Source organism: Orycteropus afer, unplaced genomic scaffold (assembly GCF_000298275.1).
Source record: "Orycteropus afer afer isolate SDZICR_OR568_19922 unplaced genomic scaffold, OryAfe1.0 scaffold00161, whole genome shotgun sequence".
Lineage (NCBI taxonomy): Eukaryota > Metazoa > Chordata > Mammalia > Tubulidentata > Orycteropodidae > Orycteropus > Orycteropus afer.
In genome coordinates, this window is record NW_006921748.1 from 5,115,812 (window position 1) to 5,126,562 (window position 10,751).

Below are 10,751 nucleotides of genomic sequence, written 5' to 3' on the forward strand. Positions count from 1 at the left end.
AGCCTAACACTTAACCTTTGTGCCACCAGGGAGCAAAAAGAGATGAGAAGGAAGAAGGGAGAAGTGCTACAGAGTGCCAGTTACATGGGTGACAGTTTCTGACACTATGATTTTGGGGGTCAGAGAATGGGCTGGGCTGGAGACTGGAAAGTGAGTGAATAAAGACTTTGTGGCTTCAAAGGTGGTACAAGTCAGGAATCAGAAAATCTAGAAATCAGGGTGGTAACTAAGTGTCTAGGGGTGAGCTGGGGAGTAGAAAGCTGTGAGTAAGGGAAGAAATAAACTAATGTTATGAGTAGATGCAAAGACTGGGAATCTAAAAGGTTAGGGAAGGAAATAAGCAACAGAGGAAAAAAAAAAGTAAGAAAAATGAGTTGGTCCTGGACTAGGACATGGAGTCTCTGAATACTAAGACCTGTAAGGGGAGATACTGCAGCCTCAAGGACAAACTAAAGGCTTCACGTGTGCCCAATCCAGCAGCCAGCCCACTGCCGGGAAAGAGAAGAGGCAATTTTATAGGGAGATTCTTGTGGGCTCATCCTCTTAGGTCTTAGGTGGGAAGATAAACTAACTTATCAACTCACCTGAAATTTTTAGGCTTAGGGAAGAGAGTTACTGAGCCTGTTGCTTTGATAATAAAATCCTCATATCTGTTTCCACCCACTTTATCTTGGGAAGCTTTCAAACCAGCTAGGTATTTTGAAGATAGTTAGCATTTCAAATTATACCTTTAACAATTCAGTTCAACAGCCATTAATAGCTAAGCAAATGGCAGAGTAGAAAGGTCCCATAGGTTTCCTATTCTGTAATTATTATGGAAAGAGCTCTGGTGGCACGGTGGGTAATGCATTTGATTGCTAACCAGAAAGTCAGTTGTTCAAACCCACCAGCTGCTCTGCAGGAGGAAGAGAAGACAGTCTGCTTCTGTAAAGATTTACAGCCTTGGAAACTCTGTGCAGGTGGCTATGAATTGGAATCCACTTGCTGGCAGGGGGTTTGGTTTTGGGTAATCATTATGGGAGCAGATCGCTAGGTTTCTTTTTTCTCTCATGGAGCCGCTGGTGGGTTCAATAGAATGGTTCACAGTAAGCAATTAAACAATGCACCACCTGGGCTCTTCCTTTAGTAATAGCTAATCATAACTTTTGTGAAAATGTGTTCAGAGCTTTGCAGGATTAGACCTAATAAAGCTTATTTCATGAATCTTTGCAAAGATCATTTGAATGGGTGAGTCTAGCCCCATTTTACAGATGAGGAAACTGAGGTTCAATAAAGTACAGTAATTTGTCTAATGAGGTGCAGCAATAAATGACAAGGGCAGTCTCTCTGTCATCTGCCCTTTCTATCATTGTAGTTTTGTGCCATCAAGTCAGGTCTTACACATAGCAAGCACTGGTATTGCAGCTATTAAACACTTGAATGTTACACTTGCCTGCTAACCACAAGGTTAGCCACTTTGTGGAGGAGACCTGTTGACCTGCTCCGGTAAAGATTGTTGTTGTTGTTGTTAGGTGCTGTTAAGCCAATTCCGAGTCATAGTCACCCAATACACAACAGAATGAAGCATTGCTGAGTCCTGTGCCAGCCTTTCAATCCTTGCTGTTCCTGAGCCCATTGTTACAGCCACTGTGTCAGTCCATCTCGTTGAGGGCCTTCTCCTTTTTCACTGACCCTCCACTTTACCAAGCATGACATCCTTCTCCAGGGAATGGTCCCTTCTGACAACATGACCAAAGTAGGTGAGACAAAGTCTGGCCATTCTTATCTCCAAGGAGCATTCCGGCTGCACTTCTTCCAGGACAGATTTGTTAGCTCTTTTGGCAGCCCATGCTACTTTCAGTATTCTTCACCAAGGGTAAAGACTGCAACCTTGAAAACCCTATGAAGCAGTTCTACTTTGTCACGTGGGGTCACTATGACCTTTCCACCAAGTATTATGGAAAAAAAAGTCCCTACCATCAAGTCGACTCAGACTAATAGTGACACTTTACAGCAGAGTAGAACTGCCCCATAGGGTTTCCAAGACTGTGAATCTTTACAGAAGATTCTTCTTTCTCCCAACCAGCAGCAGGTGGGGTCAAACTGCTGGTCTTTTGGTTAGCAGCTGAGTACCTTAACCGCTGAGCCACCATAGCTCCATAAGGAGTTCTCATTCCAGAAGATTCTGCCCTCAGCAATCACTTAGGCCAATTACCCACATAAGGGATCGCCTCTGCTCACATAATAGGAATTGAGACTGTAAGCCAGGGGCACTGCATGGGAAGGGGAGACCCGTGTCCAGGAGGACGTGCAGCTAGGCCCCACAGGCTCAGTGACCACGCCTAGAGCAAGTGTTTGTGTGTTTTGCTACTGAAAGGGTAACCAAGGTGGTGGTGCTAAGATACACAGCAGAGTGCAGGAGAGCACAGGGGAATGGGAGTCTGCGTGGTGAGGACGGTGTCTCCAGTGGAGGTGCCAGCGTGTGCAAGTGCATCACAAGTGGCTTCAAAGAGAGCATTTGTCAGGCTCCAGGCAGCAATCCTCAGCTTGTCAAGTTCAAAACCTAATTCTATATTATTGGCTGACTTTTATTTTTCAATCTGGTGAAAATTTATCACTTTAAAAGAGTCTTCACAGACATGATAAATATTTTAAAACATTTAGAAAGGCAAGGGCCTTTTAAGCTCTCTTTTCTCCCAGGGATGATTTTGCTTGGGATTTTGTGAGCTTCTCCCACTGTGGCTTCATCCAGACACCCACTTGAGCCCTGTTTCCTGACCTTTCCATGATGATATTTGTGTGGTGTTCTGGGGCACACTGGAGGGAATTTGGTGAATTTTCTATAGGGCTTGGTGAATAAAGTCATTGTCTTTTCTTTATATTATATAATTATAAGAGCAATACATACAAAAATGAAGAAAGATACTAAACATTAATATTTATAAAGTACCAGATAAATACTTTTTGTTTTATTGAGAAATCTGAACTTTCTTCTGTAACTGTAACTTTTTTTTTTCACAAGGTTTAGTGCTTGAAATGACTTCATACACTTTTTGATCAAGAGTTTTTAAGGACAATATCTTCAAATTCTTGATTCTCCGAGTCCAAAAGAAATTTTGATCTACAAACAGTTTTACTGAAAAAGAATTTTTTTTTTTTTTTGCAATTATTCTACAATTTACAATAGTTGAAATTGCATTTCAGGAATGCCTAAGGCATTTGGCTGCTAACCAGAAGGCTGATGGTTCAAACCACTCCTAGGAAGGAAGATTAGGCAATCTAATTCTGTAGAGATACTGCCTTGTAAACACAAGGAGGGGTCGCTGTGAGTTGAGATGGACTCGATGGCAGTGAGGTTTTTTTTTTCTTTCTTTCATGGACTAATATTGACATTTCCTGTGATAATATGAAAGGATTCAAATCTAATTGAATGTTTTCATTTCAAGTTTTCAGAAATAATGTTGAAGTTCCAATTTGCAGAACCTGCATGCATTGTTAGAGCTGTCACCTTGAATATAGGTTGAATGCTAATAAAAGGGTATAACAGTTGCAAATTGACAAATAGTGTCAACATATATGAAGGCAGGGATTTAGGGTACATACAGGAACTGTGCACATCTGGCATTTTCACCTGAGCACCCTTCCCATAACCTGGGCTACAGACAGTATTGCTCCTTGACTATCCAGAAAATGACATCATAGAGCAGCTTTGTTGGCTTCTTTGTTTCAGCAGCAGTGCTGTGCTTTGCAACTGGCTTCTGAGGTGGATTGCTGAGTAGTACAGCCACTCTCCACTTGCATTCAGCAAAACAGGGCACAGTAGCACATGGCAGACATAACTCATCTGCCAATGTACTGACAGTGTGCAGCACTTCACATAGTTCTCCTCTCCAACACCCTTTAAGGAACCTGGAAGAGGCAGATTGTGGTTGCAATTGGCCTAGTAACTTCAGCTGCCCTGGAGCCCATCTGTCTGCCCCAGGGCTTAGAGAATCAGGATCTCCTGGCACCTGTGGCCATATATAGTTTTTGGAAAGCTCTTATTTAGAAAGACACGTTTCCCTGGATTTCTTAGAAAATCGACTCTCCTTTTAAACGTTTTTAGGTTTTAGTCTTGTTCTGCTCTACCATTTTCTCAGTATTCCTGCAAATGGCCCATTCGGCAACATAAGTGGCCGTGATATATACTCAGAGGGTGGACCCTGGAGCCAGACTGACAAGTGCCAAATCTTAGCTCAGCTTATTGCTTGTTCTTCTGCTCTACCATTTTCTCAGTATTCCTGCAAATGGCCCATTCGGCAACATAAGTGGCCGTGATGTATACTCAGAGGGTGGACCCTGGAGCCAGACTGACAAGTGCCAAATCTTAGCTCAGCTTATTGCTTGCTTTGTGCTCTCTGTGTTCCTTTTCTCATCTATAAAATAGAATAATAGTGCCTTTTCCTAAGTTTATTGGGAGGATTATGTTAGTTAATGCATATTAATTTCTTACAATAGTGCCTAATATTAAGTGCCTGAGTATTACTTTATAATGATAATAATATTATTATTACAATTGTTATTGCTGGTACATTGGCGTTATTAGAAAATGGACTGTTTCTTTAGTAGAGAGTGCTGTTGCTCTTGTTTAAGTGAAATTGAATTGAGGGGCAAAATTCAATAATTCAATGGATATGAAATCCGAAGAATGTTAGCTTCATCCTATTTCCAGACTATAAAGTCATTGCTTTTTGTTTCTAATATTTTCCATGTTCATTACACTCATTGCAAGCAGAATGGCTATTATCCATTTATTTCAATCACTTGTAAAAGATAGCAAGCCAGGATTAGGAGTTATGTTTGAGGTGTGGAATAATATCAAGCTATCTACATCTATTCATAAAGTTTTCCATTACTATATTAGACAGTGTTTCACTGCCATTCATAAAGTTTTTAAAGACCAATTTTTTTTCAGAAGTGGATGGCCCCATCCTCCTTCATAGTCTCTCTTAGTCTGGAGACTCTGCTAAAACCTATCCACCATGGGTGATCCTGCTGGTATTTGAAATATGAGTGGCACAGCCTCCAGCCTTACCACAACATGCAAGCCACCACAATATGACAAATTGACAGATGAGTAGTGGACACACTGACAGACAAGTGGTGGACAAACTGATAGATGAATGATGGCTCGTCTTTTCAATCACCTCTTATGCATGTGAAAGCTGTACAATGAATGACAAAGACTGAAGAAGAATTAATGGCCTTGAATTGTGGTGCTGGTGAAGAATACTGAAAACACCATGGACCACCAGAAGAATGAAAAAATCTGTCTTGGAAGAAGTGCAGCTAGAATGTTCCTTAGAACTGAGAATGGCCAGACTGCCTCACCTCCTTTGGTCATGCGTCAGAAAGGGCCATTCCTAGAGAAGAATATCATGCTTGGTAAAATGGAGGGTCAATGAAAAATGGGAAGACCCTCAACAAGATGGATTGACACAGTGGCTGCAACAATGGACTCAAGTATAGTAAGGATGGTAAGGATGCCACCTGACTGGGTAGTGTTTCGTTCTGTTGCAAATAGGGTTGTTATGAGTCAGAGCCAACTCTATGGCACCTAACAACAACAACAATATTACCTCTAAGATGACTGAATCACAAAAGCAGTATCATTGAGTCAGCTGGACTAACCCATAGCTAATGCCAAAAACTCACTTGAAACAGTGACATCATTGAAAAAATGTATTATGTTCCTTGATACTCAGAATAATCTCAATTGTTTGAATTCTTTGAATCTTATACTCAAGGGTACTAATCATAATAATGAGACAACTTATAATTTTAGCCTTAACAAAAGACATAAGTTGGCCTCATTCTTGAAATGGAAAGTCTACAGAGGGGACAGACATTATGTCCTTTGCCTGTTACAGGTTTTGTCACAGAAAAGTGGATTAATATAGTAACACTTCATTGTGAATGGACATTAATGAATGCTAAATTACCACCAAATTCCTATGGAACTACACATAACAGCTACTTTCATATTCAAAGAGCTTTCCATGATTAATGTTATTGTAATGAACACCAAAGAAATTAATAACCATTTGTCACTTTAAAAAAGTGTTGCCAATTAATTTTATGCTATTTTTCTTTTCTCATTTGTCATAAGAGGGAGGATCCAGAATTTTAATGTCTAATATGTGGTATGAATTAAAGAAGTGGCCTTGCCACACTGACCTTTTCAATATTCTAATCTTTGCTTTGCTGACCTTACAGAACTCATCCTGGCAACAGTTAGGATTTTGTGAGGAGGGAGAACTGAGTCTGTTGGATGAATGAGCAGAATGAGGAAATATTTTAAGACACACTTTCATAACTCACTGACTATATTGGAAATTCAAATTTTCAGGTTAGTCATTATCTTGACAAACATTGTAATGTGTGCAGAATATGGCATCATATAAATCCATTCTGGTGACAAAGAGTGTAATGAGAATGGGAAATGGTAGAAACCCAAAGCAATCACTTTACAATCTGGAAACTGGATAAAGCTTAGGTCCCATCAGGTTTCATAGCAGCTCTTTTTTGGCACTCATAGCAATTTCTTTCTACAGGAAACACAGCATGGCACCAAATCCAAGTCCTCATAATGGGAGTTTGTGACACATTCATCTGGAAAGTGGCCTCCGTCCAAGTAAAACATCAATTTAACAAATTCCTGTCCTATATTCTCTGTGGGGCAGTGATCTGACATCATTATTGATTTATACTGAGCATGACTCCCCTCTATTTTGAAAGGACATAAATATACTCATGTATTAATGTGTTCATTTATATATCTATTCAGTGATTCAGTCAGTATTTCTGAAATAATAACTGTTGTGTGCATAGCATCATGCTAGTCAATGTAAGGGGTTTACAATCTAATATAGAAGACTAGAAGAAAGTATAAATAGCTGAGGATAGACTCTCCTAGAATTAGAATCCATGACTATATTTTTCTGGAGAATATAAGGAGAACCGCTCTGGACATGGGGAGCCTGGTCAGTTGTGTGCCAATTAGCGAGCACTTTGTTCCTGGAAATATGAGGGCAGCCAGTAGACAAAGAAGGATTTTTAAAGGATAAGAGAAAAGTTTTTAGTTTTAGCAATTTTGTGAACAAATGGGTTCTCTGAGTATTGACACAACAATATAGGGTTTTACATTTATTCCCCCAAAATTTTAGCCAATCATAATTAGCACATATAAAACACCATTAAATGTGTTTAGCACCTACTATGAGAAGGCCCTGTGCTACAGAGAATTTATAGATGTAAAAGCCAATGAGATATGCTCAAACTTACTAAAAAAATTATGTCTATGGTAATTACACAAGCATATGTCTGGATCATGTAACTGAAAGCTTTAGTCAGAATAGTTTGGTAGTGGAAATCTGAAAGAAGGTGGGCCACCTGGAATGGGCATATATTCGATTGCTGAATTTCAGACAAGACGATGGATAAAAACTGAGTGAGTAGGTAAGCTAGTGTCAGAGCCTGTGTTAAGATTAGGGTTTGAACCAGGTTAACCAGAATACAGTGTCTTAGAGGCCAGTAAACAGGAAAACAACAACAAAACCTCAGAGTAAGGTAAGAAGCAAGTGGAGGCAGTCAAAGCAAGGAAAAATGAAGGGTCTGTAAAAGACAAAGTAAAAATGAAGAATCTTATTTTTGAGGCAGGTTTGTTTTTTTTTTTGGTATGGTTTTTATGACGACACCAGGCTAGGATTACTATGTGATTGTGACATATCTAATCACTTTATATGGAATATTATCAATTAAAGCAAACTTAATCCCATCATCTAAATCTGTAGAAGGGAAGTCCTTGAGAAGTGCCTGTAGAGCTGATTATTGTAAGTCGTGTGGTCAAAGATAAGCTGTGTTTTGGGGTAAAAAATTTCAGCTATTATTTAAAGTAATTTTAAAAGTCTAAAAGCAATTAAATTTCTTGTTCCTTCATACAGTAAGTTGATTTACTTTTTATTGTGGAAAATTTTAAACATATAAAAAATGGAAAATACAGTATAACGAATACTCAAGTCCCCATCATTCAGCTTCACCGATATACCAATAGGCCAACAGGCCAATTTTGTTTCTTCTACACCACTATTGACTTCCATCTCCCCCCTGCTCCAATTATTTTGAAAAAATACCAGATGTGAGATCATTTCATCTATAAATATATCTATATATATCTATCAAAATTTTCTTAAGTATAATCACAATTCTATTATCTCACCTTAAAAAATGAGGGATTTTTTTACATTTTTAAAGATCTAGTCAACATTCAAATTTCTCTGGTGATGCATTTGAATTGTGGGGCTGGTGAAGAATATTGAATATACTATGGATTGCTAGAAGAATGAACATACCTGTCTTGGAAGAGGTACAGCCAGAACACTAAGAAGTGAGAATGGCCAAACTTCGTCTCTTGTACTTTTGTCATGTTGTCAGAAGGAACCAGTCCTTGGAGAAAGATTTCATGCTTGGTAAATAAAGGGTTAGCAAAATACGGGAAGACCTTCAACAAGATGGATTGACACAGTGGCTGTGACGATGGGCTCAAGCATAGCAATGATTGTGAGGACGGTGCAGGACCTGTCAGTGTTTTGTTCTATTTTCCATGAGGTCACTATGAGTTGGAAGGACTTGACAGCATCTAACAACAACAATATGAGACTTAGACTGCTTTTCATCTATAGATGGCCTCATTCTTTCCCTTCTCTTCCTTATTCTCTTAACTTTTCTCTTTTTCTTGGAATTTATTAGACAAACCAAATTGTATCTCTTATATTCTGGATAGGAGCTCTGGTTACATAGTACCTAAGGCATTTGACTGATAACCAGAAGGCTGGTTGTTCAAACCTACCAGCCACTCCTTGGAAGGAAGATTGGACAATCTACTTCCATAGTGATACTGCCTTGGAAACCCAAGGAGGGGTCGCTATGGGTCTAATCTGACTCCAAGACAGTGAGTTTTAGAGTTATTTTCTGGATATTACTGATTTTCTTTCCATGGTGGCATCTAACACATACTTCTGTTTTATGTATTTCATCTAGAGACTTGACAAGTTTTGAGTTGATTTGTTGTTGTTGCAAATTTGGTTTCTAGGTAGCATTGTTTTTTCCATCAGGAGACACATGTCTTGTCTCTCTATTTGTGATGTTTTTGGTAATCAATAATCTACTATGGATTGTTTCATTTATTAGCACTGTAGTTCTATTGGTATAACCTTTATTTAATTAATTACTTGATTATCCTGACATACAGTTAGTATAAGAACAGCAGAATAAATACTTGATTATTATTTTTTTTATTACTTTCCAAAATACATTATGATTGTTTTTCTGTATATAAATGGACAAAAATATTTTTATTATTCTATATTTATTCTTCCATTCTCTGCTTCCATCTGATACTATTTTTTTTCTTCTGAACAATTTGCTTGAGTATTTCTTTTAATGCAGATCTATTGGTACTGAATTCTTCAAGTTTTAATTTGACTGTTGTACAGGTTCCTTGGTCTATGTACTTCTTCCTTAAGCACAATTAAGTGTTCTGGAATCCTCATTCTTCACAATGTTCTTCATAATTTGTTATGATCTACATAGTCAACTAATTTTGCATAGTCAATACAACACAAGTGAACATCTTTCTGGTATTCTTTGCTTTCAGCCAAGATCCATGTGCCATTAGAAATGATATTTCTTTTTCTATGTCTTCTTCTGAATTGAGCTTGCATTTCTGGAAGTTACCTGTTAATATACTGCTGCAACTATTTTTGAATTATCTTTGGATAATTTTACTTGCATGTGATATTAATGATATTGTTCAATAATTTACACATTCTGTTGGATCATTTTTTGTTGGAATGGATACAAAAACAGATCTCTTCCAGTCAGATGGCCAGGTAACTGTCTTCCAAATTACTTGACAAAGAAGAGTAATTGCCTCCAGCACTGTATCCATTTGTTGAAACATCTCAATGGGTAGTCCAACAATTCCTGGAGCCTTGTTTTTCACCAATTCCTTCAGTGCAGCTTGTACTTCTTCCTTCAGTACTATTGGTTCTTGATATATGCTACCTCCTGAAATAGTTGAACATCAAACAATTCTTATTAGTACAGTGACTCTGTGCATACCTTCCATCTTTTGATGCTTCCTGCATCATTTAATACTTTTCCCATAGAATCCTTCAATATTGGAACTACAGACTTGAAATTTTCTTCAGATCTTTCAGGTTGAGAAATGCTGTGTTCTTCCCTTTTGGTTTTCTAACTCCAGTTCTTTGCACATTTCATTGTAATAATTGACTTTGTTTTCTTGAGGTGCTCTTTGTAATCTTCTATTCAGCTCTTTTATCTTGTCATTCCTTCCATTTGCTTTAGCTATTCTTCATTTAAGAGCAAGTTTCAGAGTCTCTTTCTCGTCTTTTCTTTTTTTCATGTCTTTTCTTTTTTTCATGTCTTTTTTAATGACTTTTTGCTTTCTTCATGTATGATCTTCTTGATTTCATTCCCCAGCTCATTTGGTTTTTGGTTATTGGTGTTCAGTGTGTCAAATTTATTCTTCAGATTGTCTCTAAATTCAGGTCACATACAATCAAGTTCATATTTTGGCTCTTGTGGACTTGTTTTAATTATCTTCAGCTTCAATTTGGCCTTGCATCTGAGCAATTGATAGTCTGCTGTACAGTCAGTTCCTATACTTGCTTTGGCTGAAGATATTGAGCTTCTCCATCTCCTCTTTCCAC